The sequence below is a fragment of the Melopsittacus undulatus genome, chromosome 6 (assembly GCF_012275295.1).
Source record: "Melopsittacus undulatus isolate bMelUnd1 chromosome 6, bMelUnd1.mat.Z, whole genome shotgun sequence".
NCBI classification, from domain to species: Eukaryota; Metazoa; Chordata; class Aves; order Psittaciformes; family Psittaculidae; genus Melopsittacus; species Melopsittacus undulatus.
The window spans coordinates 57275113-57288327 of NC_047532.1; the positions used below are offsets into that span (position 1 = coordinate 57275113).

Sequence of the window (13215 nt, forward strand, 5' to 3'; positions counted from 1 at the left end):
GATAAAGTAAGGGACAGAATGTGTTTTGATTGAGCACTGCCATGTATACTTCTGAAAGACAAGAGACTGATCAGAAAGTTAGGTATTTCAAATTCTCCATTATTTCGTCCATTACTTCCAAATTGAAAATACATGTTGGTATTAAGCAGCCCATTAAAAATATCCTGTAATAAGTTTTATGTGAGGAAATAATATATATTAGTGGTGGATCCAAGGCTTTTTTGGTTGCTTCTTTTTATCAAAAATGCCTGCTGGCACAAGCAGCTTTGAGTATTTTGCCCTGTACTCTTCTTGCTGTCCCCACCAGAGCAGCAGATGAAGGCTAAACAACTTGCTTGGACTTCCTCTGTGTCTGAGGGACAAAGATGGCCACATCTTGAAGGCGAATTTTTAACTGTAAAATTATCTAAGGTGTAGTGAATTGCCTCTGGAAGAGTTTCTTCTTCCTGTATGTTTTGATCAGTTTCAGAGGTCTTACAGGATCTCTTGGGCCAGATGAGTTCCACCTCATAAACCTCTATAGATGATTGGTCTTGGCAGTACTTTTGTTCTTTTTTAAGAAGATACTGGGCTTCACCTGTTGGTTTTGGCACTCAAAGGAGTAACAGTGAGCCCAAAACACTGTTCATCCTGTGCAGTGCAAAGCCAACAGTCATTCCTACTGAAGGATTGTTTAAGCAAGCCTCCTTTACTTTCAGTTCAACAAAACAGGACTCGTGTAGTATCAGTTTATTTTGACTTTATGGTGCTGACATGGTAAAATGGCACATTATAAACATTTAGGGCCAAGTCCCATTTTCAGTATTGCTTTTAGTGTAGCTAAAAGCAAAATCTAATTAACTCCCAAAGGAATCTAGTCTTCCAAAAGAGTGAAAGCTGTTGAAGGTTTTTTTCCCAGTCTCAAATCTGTGAAAGGTCTGAGGTGTCATTGTAAGGAAATAATAAATGGGAAGAAATGAGAATTTTCTTTCTTTATAGTTGCTGTATTTACAGTTATTCAAGATTGACCCTTCTTATCTAGTGGGTGAAGACAGAACAAATTTACTCCTAACAAAGCTACAGATTACTTGGGCCTTTTCTTCCTATATGTTTTAAGTCAGGGCTTCTAACTTTGCTTGGATTTCAACACTTTTTTAAATTTAATTTTTGGCAGGATTTGAGGAAACATCTGGAGTCTATTTTCTGGTTTTACTGTGATATGGAACATACAATATGCTTTATGTAGTATGGGTTGTCTTAGAGGTATTGATATTTGCAGGAGCCAAATGAAGAGGAATGAGTGAGTGCTTTGATATCGGATGACTGTGTATGTGTGTGTGTGGAATTGACTTTGATACATTTCATCTTTTTCAAGAGATTCCATCAAAAGAAGTCTTTGCAGATGAAATTTTGAAAGGAAATGGCATGCATGCATTAAGAAGTCTTTGGAATTCAAATACAAAGGAATTGTTTTGAGAAATTTACTATTGTATATGCAGATGTAGAAGGGTGTGTATCTGTATATGTGTGTATATATACATTTGCACACACATGCTTAAAATGTGCCCCTCCTACATATATGAGAAAGTAGACAACATATTTTAAGCAGTGGAGAAATTATAAGCAAATAGTAAAGGAATAAGCAAGTTTATAAAATCGTAGTATAGTTCGGGTTGAAAGGGGTGTTGCAATGAGCAGGGACATCTTCAACTAGATAAGGTTGCCCAGAACCACATCCAGCCTGGCCTTGAGTGTTTCCAGGGATGTGCATCCACCATCTCTCTGAGTGAGCTGTGCCATGGTTTTACCACCCCCAATGCAAAAAATTTCTTTGTCACATCTAAGCCTGAATCTCTTGTCTTTTAGTATAGTTTTTGTTCAAAGGCCTGGGCTACAAATAGGCATAAATGAATTGAACCGTAATTTCCAAAGTATGTGTCACCTGTGCATCTCTGCATATTTCTGCTATTGGTAAAAATATATTAAAAGGAAATTAAAAAAGGGAAAGAAACCATATAGTGAGAAAGAGGATACAGTTAAAATTTATTAAATATCTTTTAACTTGCACTTCTGGACAGTAATCAAGGGAAACCAGGGTTTTGTAGATCCAACCAAACTTACTAGCATCTTTATACTTTTTACTTAATTGCTTAGAGATTTTGATGTAACAAATCGGGAGTGCTTGGCATTTTTGTTTTTCATAGTTTGGATGCAGGTGTCTTGTGGCTAATTTTAGCAATTTTGTCACTATTGCCAATTTCCTGATAAATTACATATATTTGGATTTGTCAGAACCTGTAATTTCTCAGTATCTAGTTCTTTCCCTGTAATATGAACCTACATTTTTTTGTAATGCTCTTAAGTTTTCTTGCATCGATGAAAACCCAGCAAAAATCCATTTATACATTATGAGATTACATGGGAATCATGTGTTTTCTGATCTATCTGCTCCTGCTGTTTGCTCTCAGGATTTATTTCAGTTGTTAGATTTTTCTGGCTTTGTGTTGCCAACTCATGGAAGTCTGTAGCTGAATTCAATTCTCAGTTCTTTTAAGTTTCTCCTCTATTCTGGTTCTCATAGCAGGATTAATTTAATTCTTCTCTTCAGGCTTATTGCTGTTTGGTTCTTCCAGGGAAACAAAGTTAGGCTGGTATTTTGTATTTCAAGTATACGTAACTTCAGAGCTACTTGCTCATTGCATATACATCTTTGCCTCTACGAAGTGCTAGTTGTGTTGGGGTTAAGTCTTACTTGAATTCTTACTTACATCAATTTGATACCCACATTAAGTTGACATTGGATTGTTGTCACTGCTTTTTAATTTGCTCTGTAACATTTTGTACAGCTAGGTGCTTCAGAAGTTTTTATGTTGGCAGCTGCCATGTATGATCTGTGATATGACCTGCTGTTCGTGTTTTCTGTGGGTACGTTTTGTTAGGCCACTAAGACTGGTCATTGAGCTTTTTTAGGCTCCATGGTTTTTTTCTTAGGCAAACATAATACTCTTCTGCTTTTTGTCATTTGTCTCTCATGTTTATTTATTTTTTCCTAGAGTGATTTTATGTGGATGGGCTATATCCACTGTATTTCCCCATCTCTAAACTTCTGTAGGCAAAACAGACTATGTCACCATTTCTCATGTCCTAAACTTCCTGATTTGAACCTGATGGGAATTAAGGGTGTGGGTGAACCTCCACTCCTCCAGCTGAGCTCCCAGTACAAAAGCTAACTTGTAGCTTAAATCTTTATGGATACTTCTGTATTGGTCTCTGACCCTAGCATTAAGCCAGCAGTGAAACAGTATGTGATGATCTCAAATTTTGTTAAGGCTTCATTCTGAAAATTTCTCCTAAGTAAATTGTGACCCATCAGCTGTAATGAAGTTTGTTCTTCTGCATTGGTCAAACAGAACATGAAAGTGTTCTGCTTTCTTGTGTGCAAAGGGATTTTGTGCCTCTCCCAGAACATCAGAGGGAGTAATTGGTAATTGTAGGAGGTGATCAATACCAAAGCATGAACAATCTATTCCTTGATTATTCTGTAATATTATCGTAGAATAGTTAGAATTGGAAGGAACCTTAAAGCTCATCCAGTTCCAACCCCCTGCCATGGGCAGGACACCTTCCACTAGAGCAGGTTGCTCTAAGCCCCATCCAACCTGGCCTTGAACATTGCCAGGGTAGCCACAGCTTCTCTGGGCAACCTGTGCCAGGGCCTCACTGTCTCACTTTACATGCATTACCATTTACCCTTAACTGATGTTATCAGTTCACTACAGGTTAAAGAAAAAAAATTTGAACCCTCTACTTTGCCTAGCTAATAAAAGTAATCTTGGTGTCAGACATGGTTCAGAGTAAGTATGGTGAAAGTATGGCAGCAGGCATTTTAGGATATATATACAAAGACAGCTTTCTAGTATGTTGAAATGGGAGTTTTCTTTGTGCCACCAGAAATCAGGAATGTATGTGGTTCCTTATTGTTCTTGTCTGTGCACCTTGGCATGTGTGGATTTGTGTCCTGAAAGGCTCCCTCCCTATTTGAGTAAAGCTGTATTTGGAGCACTGCTTACCCTGTCACGGCAGGTTTTCTTTGTTTTTTACATTTCAGTTCCTCATATTTTTGTCATCTCTGCACCTACTGGCCTCATGTTGGCAAGCTGTGACTCTTGTTCACAGTCCTGCACTGGCTAGAAAGTTTGAGTATCAGAATGGGAACATCGTCAGATGCTTTTTCCCCCTTCACTTGATTACCTGAAATGATTAAAAATAACTTCATTAATATTAATTTAAAATATTTCTGAAATGTTAACAATATTTTCAATATTATACTCACTTTCAGTGTTTATCCAGCTTTGTGTTGCACACAAACAGGTTCAAGATTACTACATGCAAAAATAAAGAGTATGCATCCTTATAATTACACATTTGATTTGTTGGCAATAGTATGGAAGAGATAAAGGAAATACTCTCCCCACTTTCAGCAGTGCTCTTTTTTTGTTCTTTTTCCCCCACTGGCATCCTACTGGTGGTTTCCAGTTCCTAATGTATCAGGTTTGGGTGAAGTTCAATCATCAACAGCTGTATCTGAAATTATTTTATGACTGAAATTCTTAGTACATCTAATGCCTTTTCCTGGCACTTAGAGATTTGATGATCTGGTCAAGAAAATGCAAGATAGTAAGTTCTTCCGAATTGATATGTCTTTATGCTTCTTGTTAATATAGCATATGCTGTATAATTTCAGTGATTTTTGTATTTTTGTAGCATTTAGGGCAGAAATATGGTCTGTATACTACTTCCCTGCATAGCTCACACTATGGAATTACACCCATTCCAGTATTAAGCCAACAGCTCCTTTTACAGCCATAATTTTTCCTGTGTTCATAGTAGCATTAGTTTCAGTTAATTAGAAGTTAGGGGAGGCCAAACTTAGCCACTGTACAGGCAGAGCAGAAGTGATGAGGAATAATGATGTTCAAAGCATCTTGCTGCAGAAGCCTTTAGCTCCCCTATCCTGGTGATCACAGGTATGTTGGCCATTGCAACAGGAAGCTGGGTTTGGGAGCAAGGAGCAGGAGGTGGTACTGGCCTTAGAGAAGGCATCTGGTGTCCTCCCAGAGAGTGAGGCTAGCTTTTTCCAGGGAAGGAAGAAGACAGTAGAGTGAACTGCAGTGACTGCTCAGCTTTGTCAGCTGGTTCCTGATGCATTCTGCATGGATTAAGCTTTGCTTTGCGTACTTCTCTCAACTCCCTGGAATTTTCTCTCACAGTTATTTTAATCACATAATCATTGTGCAGTATAAATAATCCATGTGTTCCTTAGTCCTTCCAGTGGTTCTGGTTAGAAAGAATTGTTACACACCCTTTTTAATCTTGCATAAACTGAAGCAGCTGTTGAACAGATTGGTCTCACCTTCTCCCACACCTGATGTTTTTTACACCTTTCTTGTGTTGTTTTGTAGTCACACCAAGAAATAGATTTAATTAGAGCCTGACACTTCGATGGATTTTTTTATTTTTAACTGGATCAGCTCCTGGATTCAACTTGTCTCTGGGAGCAGCTCAGACTTACTCTTCATTAGAATGACTTTATAACCATCACCATACCTACCTTATGTAGGAGGAATTACATTTATGTTTTTATATATATGTATATATATCCTTGAGCTTAAAACATCAGAGCAGCTGTAACTGTATCATACCCAAAGTCCAATATCCATTCTCTGATGATGGCAATTAAGAAAGAGAATAAGGTAGCAAAGATGTGTTTTGGGAATTCTCTGTACTTCTGACAGTTTGCAGCTCAGGGTGAACGTGTTTGTGTTCTTTGTAGTATTAATGATTTTCTCTTCCCTGAGTTTGTCTCTTGTCCCTGTTAGAAGTCCTCTTTGCTGGATAGTGTCTCTGCATCTGCTGCTGCCATTTTTGGGAGTAAAGGTTTTTGAATATTAATATACAGACATTTTCAAGTATTATTGTTGGTTTTTTTGTGTTAAAGACATGTTTTAATTTAATTGTCCTTTGTTGTATTTTAACAGTTCTGTATTCTCCAACTTGAAGGTTGGATAATAAATTTGGGTTTCCCCAGACTGTCTGAGAAACTCCTTAAGAGTTTAAGTTTACATTCCCTAAAGTTTGCAGGATAAACTAACTGCAGCTATTATTGACATTTAAACTGGTGTTTTATGTTCCTATTGCTAGTTGGATTTCTTCTGCAGCCCAATGTTTATTTGCTTTTGGTTGTATGCTATTGAAGTAAAAGAAAAACAAAATGAAAATGAGGTACATGTTTTCATACCTGTTATACTAGGAACAATTCGGCAGTAATTAATTAGAAGGGGGTCCTTTACTACCAAATGAGTCTTTCTACATTCATGACATGTTACGTCATATGTTTTCCTTCATGATGTAATAAAATGTAGGATGATTTTGCTTTTCATGGGAGGACATGTGCCAGCAGTGCAGTCTGTGAAAACATTTATACCTGAAAATGCTTATTATACTTAAAGCTGGAGAAGGCCTTTGTTCTCCAGAATGTTACCCTTTCTTGAAGTGTTTGGGTGATCTGTGAACCTTTTACAAGTTGTGCTAGCAAAGGAACTTGAATTGTGTTTTTTAATAAATCGATGGGTCTTTCAGTGGAATAATTGACTCTATTGCCACATTCCTCTAAGGATTTTTTTTGTTCTCATGTTCAATGTATATGAGTAGGTTTGGTGCTTTGTAGCATCTTGGAAACTTTGATGCCCATGATTGGCCCAGCTTAAACAGACTGAGCCCCATGAAGGTTGTGTGACCTGTCAAAGAGAGAGGCACCTATGAACAGTCTGTACTGTAGCAGAAAACCTGCTGGGTATGGGACTGTTGAATGGTCCATCTGTCATCTCTGAGGACTCAGGTGAGGAAATACAGCTCTGAGCAGTGTGGATCTGCTGTGTTAAGAGCGCTCATCCCCAGTAGTTCCTATGATTTTAACCTGTTTGAAAGAAGAATTTTTCCAATGCTTCTATGCACATAAGCGTAATGCCAGTTAAACTGTGCCATCCCAGTACTCTCAAAAGAAAACTAAATATTTTAATCTTCCAGCAGTGTTTGTTTTTTTTTCTTCCCTCCCAAATGGTTCCATAAAATGTGTTACACTGATTTTCCTCTGTAATGATATTTAATGCCCATTTTCCTGCATGGAAATACGTGTTTATATGAAATCTCAACACCAATATCTCTGTATAGACAGTATGAAACCTTTAGTTTTATTTGGAATGCATATATCTGGGATTGTATTACTTCAGTCTCTGTGCTTCAGGAAAAAGAAGTTATATTAGTAGACACTGCATAAAGTGGATTTTCCCATCTTTGCTTATGATGACAAAACCAAGAAACAGGTACTGTTACATTAAGAAAAAGAATCATTTGAGCTTTTCAGAAGGTGCTTGCTAGGTGTTAGCAAAGTGTGAACTCTCGTAATCTAAAATGACCAACTTTAGGGGAAAAATAGTAAGTTGCAGCTTCACAATCTACAATTTTTTTCACTTAACCTTATATGAGGTTTTTCTGTGAGTATATATTAGACTTACTGGCTGCAGTTTGGGATGCAACTAACAGTCATCCCGAAGTCTAATGCACAGTCTTAAACTGCAAGTACTCTCGTGTGTTAGAAACTACTTTCTTTGCAATAACTGTGTTTGTAATTACTTCAGTCCTCACAGACTTTGACCTTAAATGACTTTCATTGTTTTTGAAAAAAACTGTGCAGGTTCACTAAAAAAAAACCCACCCGGTTTTGTGCAAAGCAGCATAAGACTTCACTGCTTGCCTTTCTTTCCCTGTGTTCTTTATTTTATTGTAGTCTTAAGTTCTTCTCTCTGTTAAAGCATATTCTTTAACTTCTATCTTGTGTTTGGGCTGCTCTTTATACAGAAAATTGAGATCTTTACTTTCACTTTGCATTCCTTTTTTGTTTAGTAGGCTTTGAATTTCATTTGAATAATTTTGTTTTTTTGGCAGGAGATGTTAGCATAAGCTTTGATTTTGTGTGTTTTCTTTGTCTTTAATGTAAACACATTACGCACTCATTCCAGAGTCATATTTGTTCTGTCATATTCACTGTAAATTAAGCATGTCCATAATCAGTTGTATGAAATGGCATTTTATTTAAATGTTCTTTATACTTTTTTGCCTTGGTTTACAGTTGACTCAGATTTTACACTTGACCATGCACTCCATCTATACTGTCATTTGTTGTCACTTTGTGGTAGTAGCACTGCAGTCAGATTATTACTTTATTTAATTATGAAATGATTGGTTTTGAAATCAACTTTCATTAATATTTAGTGGAACTGTGGTAGTTTACACGAGCTGGCAAGGTATCACCTGCAGTTAGTCCCTCTGGTTCCTCCAGCACTTACTGCTCCTAAATGTAGTAATGTTCTTGCACTGAAGAATATGATGTTGCAGTTGTAAAGCCTCCAGGAGGTAACACGATACCTTCATTATTTCATTCATTGCATCAGACTTCTGCCTTTACCGGCAATCCTGGCTGCTGTTTCACTTCAGTACTATAAAATGTTCCTATTTGTCTTCTAGCACATTTTGAGATGTGAAGGTCAATATATCTGCAAGTCTCCTTGACTGATTTTAAGTTGTTGACTCAGAATGTGGATTCTGTTCTGCTACTTGCTTGACTTTCTTTCAGCTTCTCATTCCTGTAGGGTTGCCTGTTTGGCATGTTCTTCGTATTATGCTGCATGGTAGTTCTTAAAGCAGATCCACTGGAGAATGAATTACTGTGAGATTCTCTTGAAAGCAGATAGGGGCTTTTAGAATATCTCTGCTGACTGTGTATTTGTACCATACATCATCTGGTATTTGCAGACCTTGATTTTCTACACAGTTCTCCTAAGATTAGAAGCATTTTCAGGTTTAAAAAACAGTGCTTTAGAGTCTCATTTTGTAACATGTACTTGTATGGACCTGTTATGCAGACTGACCCAGAGAGATGTGGAGCATCTAAGTGCGTATACATATGTATGTATGGACATATATATGTGTGTGTGTGTGTGTATGTCTTATTGTTTTCTGAAAGAAGGGAGTAAAGAGGGTCATGTGGGTGTTACTGGAGTGATACTGAGATTTCACCTATGTAACTGAGCTAGATAATTTTTTACATTGCTTAAATTCCCGTACTCCTTGCCCCACTCCAGTCTGGTACTGAAGATGAGAAGCTACACAGTTTTTAATGTAATTTCTCACTTGTTGTGCTTTATAACCTTGTGGTCAAGGGAGCATTTTCCTTGTGCATGTGCATTGAATTTGGTGAATCCCAAAAGCATGGATATATTGCATCTTGGCAGAGTGCTGTAGCACATGTACAGAACATCTTGTACTTCCCAGTTACGCTGAATGTATGGTGTATTTCATGCATAGCAGGCAAGAGCACATTCCCATATGGTAAATCCATGCTCTCTACTGCATCTGAAGGCAAAAACACCTGTAAGTAGATGGGAGCCACCAGAAAAACTCGTGCAGTCTATTCCTACCATCTTTCATAAGTGTTTTGCAGAAGTGGGCTCTTGTGGGAATGAATTGTTCTGGTGGATGGAATCTGATTGTAGCTACCCCCTTTCCAAAGAGCTGTCTGGTCCTTCCCTCCTCCTGTCATAGCATATACCTTCATTGCAGTATCAATTTTGTTTTAAGAAAAGATGACAGGGGGACCATGGCAGGGTATCTCTGGGCAAGGGGAGGACCAAACATGAGTGTTTGCCCTGAGCTTACTCTTTGCTTATGTCTGAGAAAACAGGGTGACTGGATGGAGGCTGCTAACAAGATAAAATCATCCTGGAAGGTGTGCTGTGGCCCGTGAAAGGTTAAAAACCCATGTTTTTTTAATAGGGCTCTCTATGTTTTTTATGCAAAAGGATTCCTTTTCTGGCAGTGGTTGCTCATTGCCCCATTTGCTACACTATTGCCTGTTGTTTGATCTCTTTTTCACTCTTATTCGACCTTTTTCCTGGTATTTGGATTGCTGCTGGTTGTCTCTTGGTTCAGCTGATACTTGTCTCTATTTTAGGTTTGATGTGTATGATTTTTTTTTCATCCTAGTGTTTTCAGTTTTTCTAGCTCTTTTCTGTTACATCAAAAGTCAGCAGTTTGATTAAGTTCCAACTGTTGTAGCATATGTAGTCTGGCTTCATTATCTCCTGTTGCCTTAAACTGTAATCTCTTAACAAAATTTGCCAAGCAGCATGCCAAGTGTGCATGAGGGGTTGAATGCTTTAGATCTGTGGGTGTTACTTTGCTTTGGATACACCAGAAATACCCTTCTCATTTTTCAGGATTCGTGAATAACAATTTGTGTGATGTCATCTACTGCTGCCCCTAAAAATTGCGTTGTCCCCTAAAAATTGTGTTGTTTCAAGACTGATCCACAAGTCTTGAGGTTGTCTGCTTGTCTTTATTTTTGCATGAATTGCATTGTGGTTCTGAGTCGAAAATACAAGTGGTGTACTAGATAGGATAGATAGAGCGGACCTTTAGTGCCCAAGGACATAGCACATCCCTTGCAATTCTTTTTGTATTAAGAGACAAAAATAGCAGAAGGAAATGAGCTGCAGTGATGCTGTGGGTTTGAGGTAATGCTGCAAAAATCAAATAACTGTTTAAAAGAAGCAGAAACAAATTAAAAGATATTTCTCCCTTTTGCTCCCCCCTTTTTAAAGTCCAGATGGGTTCATTGGTGATATTTATAGCACAGGCCAGTAAAAGTTGCAGTGGTTCAGCTAAAGGGGCAGTATGTTATAGCAAGAAACAGGGGTAGGCTGAATGTAGAAAGGCGTCTCTCAGGCCAGCCTTGCTTCTACAGGGAATATTTTGTCTGAAAGAGATGTGGAGAGTGCATGGATGCTGGCAAACTAGTTATTGACAGTAAGAGAGCTTCTGAGATTTCCCAGGCTCAAAGAAGAATAGAGCAGACTTCAGAAACTGTTAAGGGATCTCTGACAAGAGTGAGCAAAGATTAAGGTATGGAAGTATTTCTGTGTAAGCCACATGGCACACAGTAGGGTATTCTACCTGAAAAAAGGTGGCCAAGTGGAACCATGGGAAGTACAAGTAGGGCTTGAGGTTTCTTTTTTCTTCTTCTATTACGTCACATCAAATAGATCTAGGAATTGGCAAGTTTAAAAGAAAACAATTTTTCTTGTTTTGCAGTGAATAATTAACCCCTGAGACACAATTGCTGCAAGATGATATAGTTCTAAAACTTTATGGTTTAGACAGACATGGTCGTGAGAGAAGAAATACAGTAAGGGTCTGGGCAAGTAACTTGGAAGTATCAATGTATTCTTGCCCTATTCTTATGATTTTTCTTATGTGCATAAGCCCTGCTGGGCAAGTGACCTGTGGTCTGATCCAGCACAGCTGTTACTTTCTTCGGTGAAAAAAATAGCTGCTGGCTGTTGCCTATTGTTCTGATATCTGTGGTAATGTAGGTGTTCAAACAAATCTTCTAAGTTGGTAGTACACCAGCAGTCTGGTCATTAAGCTTTGTCAATATTTGGTTTAGTAAATAATTTTTGTATATGGCTACACTTGTATTTATGTGCTGTGGAGAATTCTGCTGATAGATTGAGAAGATTGAGTCTTACAGCAACAGGTCTAATTTCATGATGAAATACCAGTGAAGCATTCTAGATAACTGTTCTTGTGCTGTTGCTTCGTGTTTCCTCAACTTGCATAAAGCTTAATTAGAGGCCAGGACCTTCTTTTTAATTTCCTCTAAGTAGCAGATGGACCTCTTTGTAAGAATTCTTCTCCTACTGGGCATGTGCGTGTGCATTGGTAGGCAAAGTCTGTAAGAACTTAGTTTCACTGGCAAGTTGATTGTTCAGTAATTCATGCTGATTGTCGAGTAACATAATACTGATAGCACTGATAGTCTCATCCTGTCTTGGGTTAAGAGGGTACAGTGATCTGTTCTAAACATGAAGTGTTTTGGCTCTCAGTTCATGGAGTTGTGTATGTCTCTAGTACATACACAACTGTTTTTCTGCTTCCTTTTTCTCATACACTTACTGCAGTCGCACTGGTTATCAGGGGAGTTTGTGTTTGAATAAGCTAGAAACTGCAGAGAGATTTTTCAAGATCAAGATCCTATCCTTCTATCTTCTAGTTTAGAAAGAGGCCATTTTTTTCTAAGAGGCTGAATTGGTTGGATTTTGTGTTTCCTATTCATTCTTTCTCAGCCTGGTTGGAACTAGTTACGTGGGGATGGTGGTGGGGTATGTGCATTGAGGAATTTTTAAATGAAGTTTATACAAATTCATTGTACACCTGGACTTTCCAAAATGGAATAATCCATTTGCAAGATGTGCTCTGATAGTATAATCAAGCTTCTCCTAAGGAATGCTGCTGCATGTATGGAATAGTAAAGATTATTTTTTTCCCTCGTAAAATAAGTGTGTGGTTGCATTATACATACACATTACCTTCAATATTTATGCAACTGAGGAACTTGGAATACTGTACTGTAGTCATATGAAAAAAAGCCATACTTGTCTTCCTTAAGCATGAAGTGGGCTGAAGGTAGACCTCACACAAGCCTTTTCTAGAGCAATTTTTAAGTGTATGCCTAGTTATTTTGTTTGCTCTGTCCTCATTGCTTCATTTTTACCTACATCTGGAGTTATAAAAATCATGGGTCTGCACAGGTCTGATGGGGTTCTGTAGTCTGAAGTGGCTGTATGAGAGGCAGCAATAGGCTTTGTCGCATTCCTTTCAGCTGATATATACCTGCCATTAACTCTTTCTGATGCTATGATTGCATTTTCATGTTGATTGGCAAAACTCCTTTAGTGTTCTTTCTTATTAAGCTTCTCAGGCATGTTCCCCAAAGACCAATATTGACAAATGATAAATGTTTTTGACGCCTGTGTGCTTTCTGTCCTCCTCCTACTACTCATGATAATGACTGTGTGCTACTCCTGCCTATCAGTGATTAGAAAAATATCTCCTGGCTACTTCACATAGTTTGAAACTGTGACTCAGCTTCATATAGTGTGCTACAGATGGCTTTTTGACTCCCAAGCCCTGTAAGACCAACTTCTGCTTACTTATTTTTTACTTTGCACATATTCCTCATTGCATTCTGTCTTCCTAAATTATGTATGGTGTTTCTGAATAACTGATAACACTGCTTTGACCTTTATAAATACTGAGAAATTCACTATGCAATATAAA

The 13215-nt window shown here is 38.0% G+C and overlaps 1 protein-coding gene across 1 annotated transcript in view; it reads left to right on the forward strand.

The window, feature by feature from the left end:
- Nucleotides 1-13215, forward strand: part of STAG1 (STAG1 cohesin complex component) — a 182608-nt gene that overhangs the window by 53102 nt on the left and 116291 nt on the right. The window lies entirely within an intron of this gene.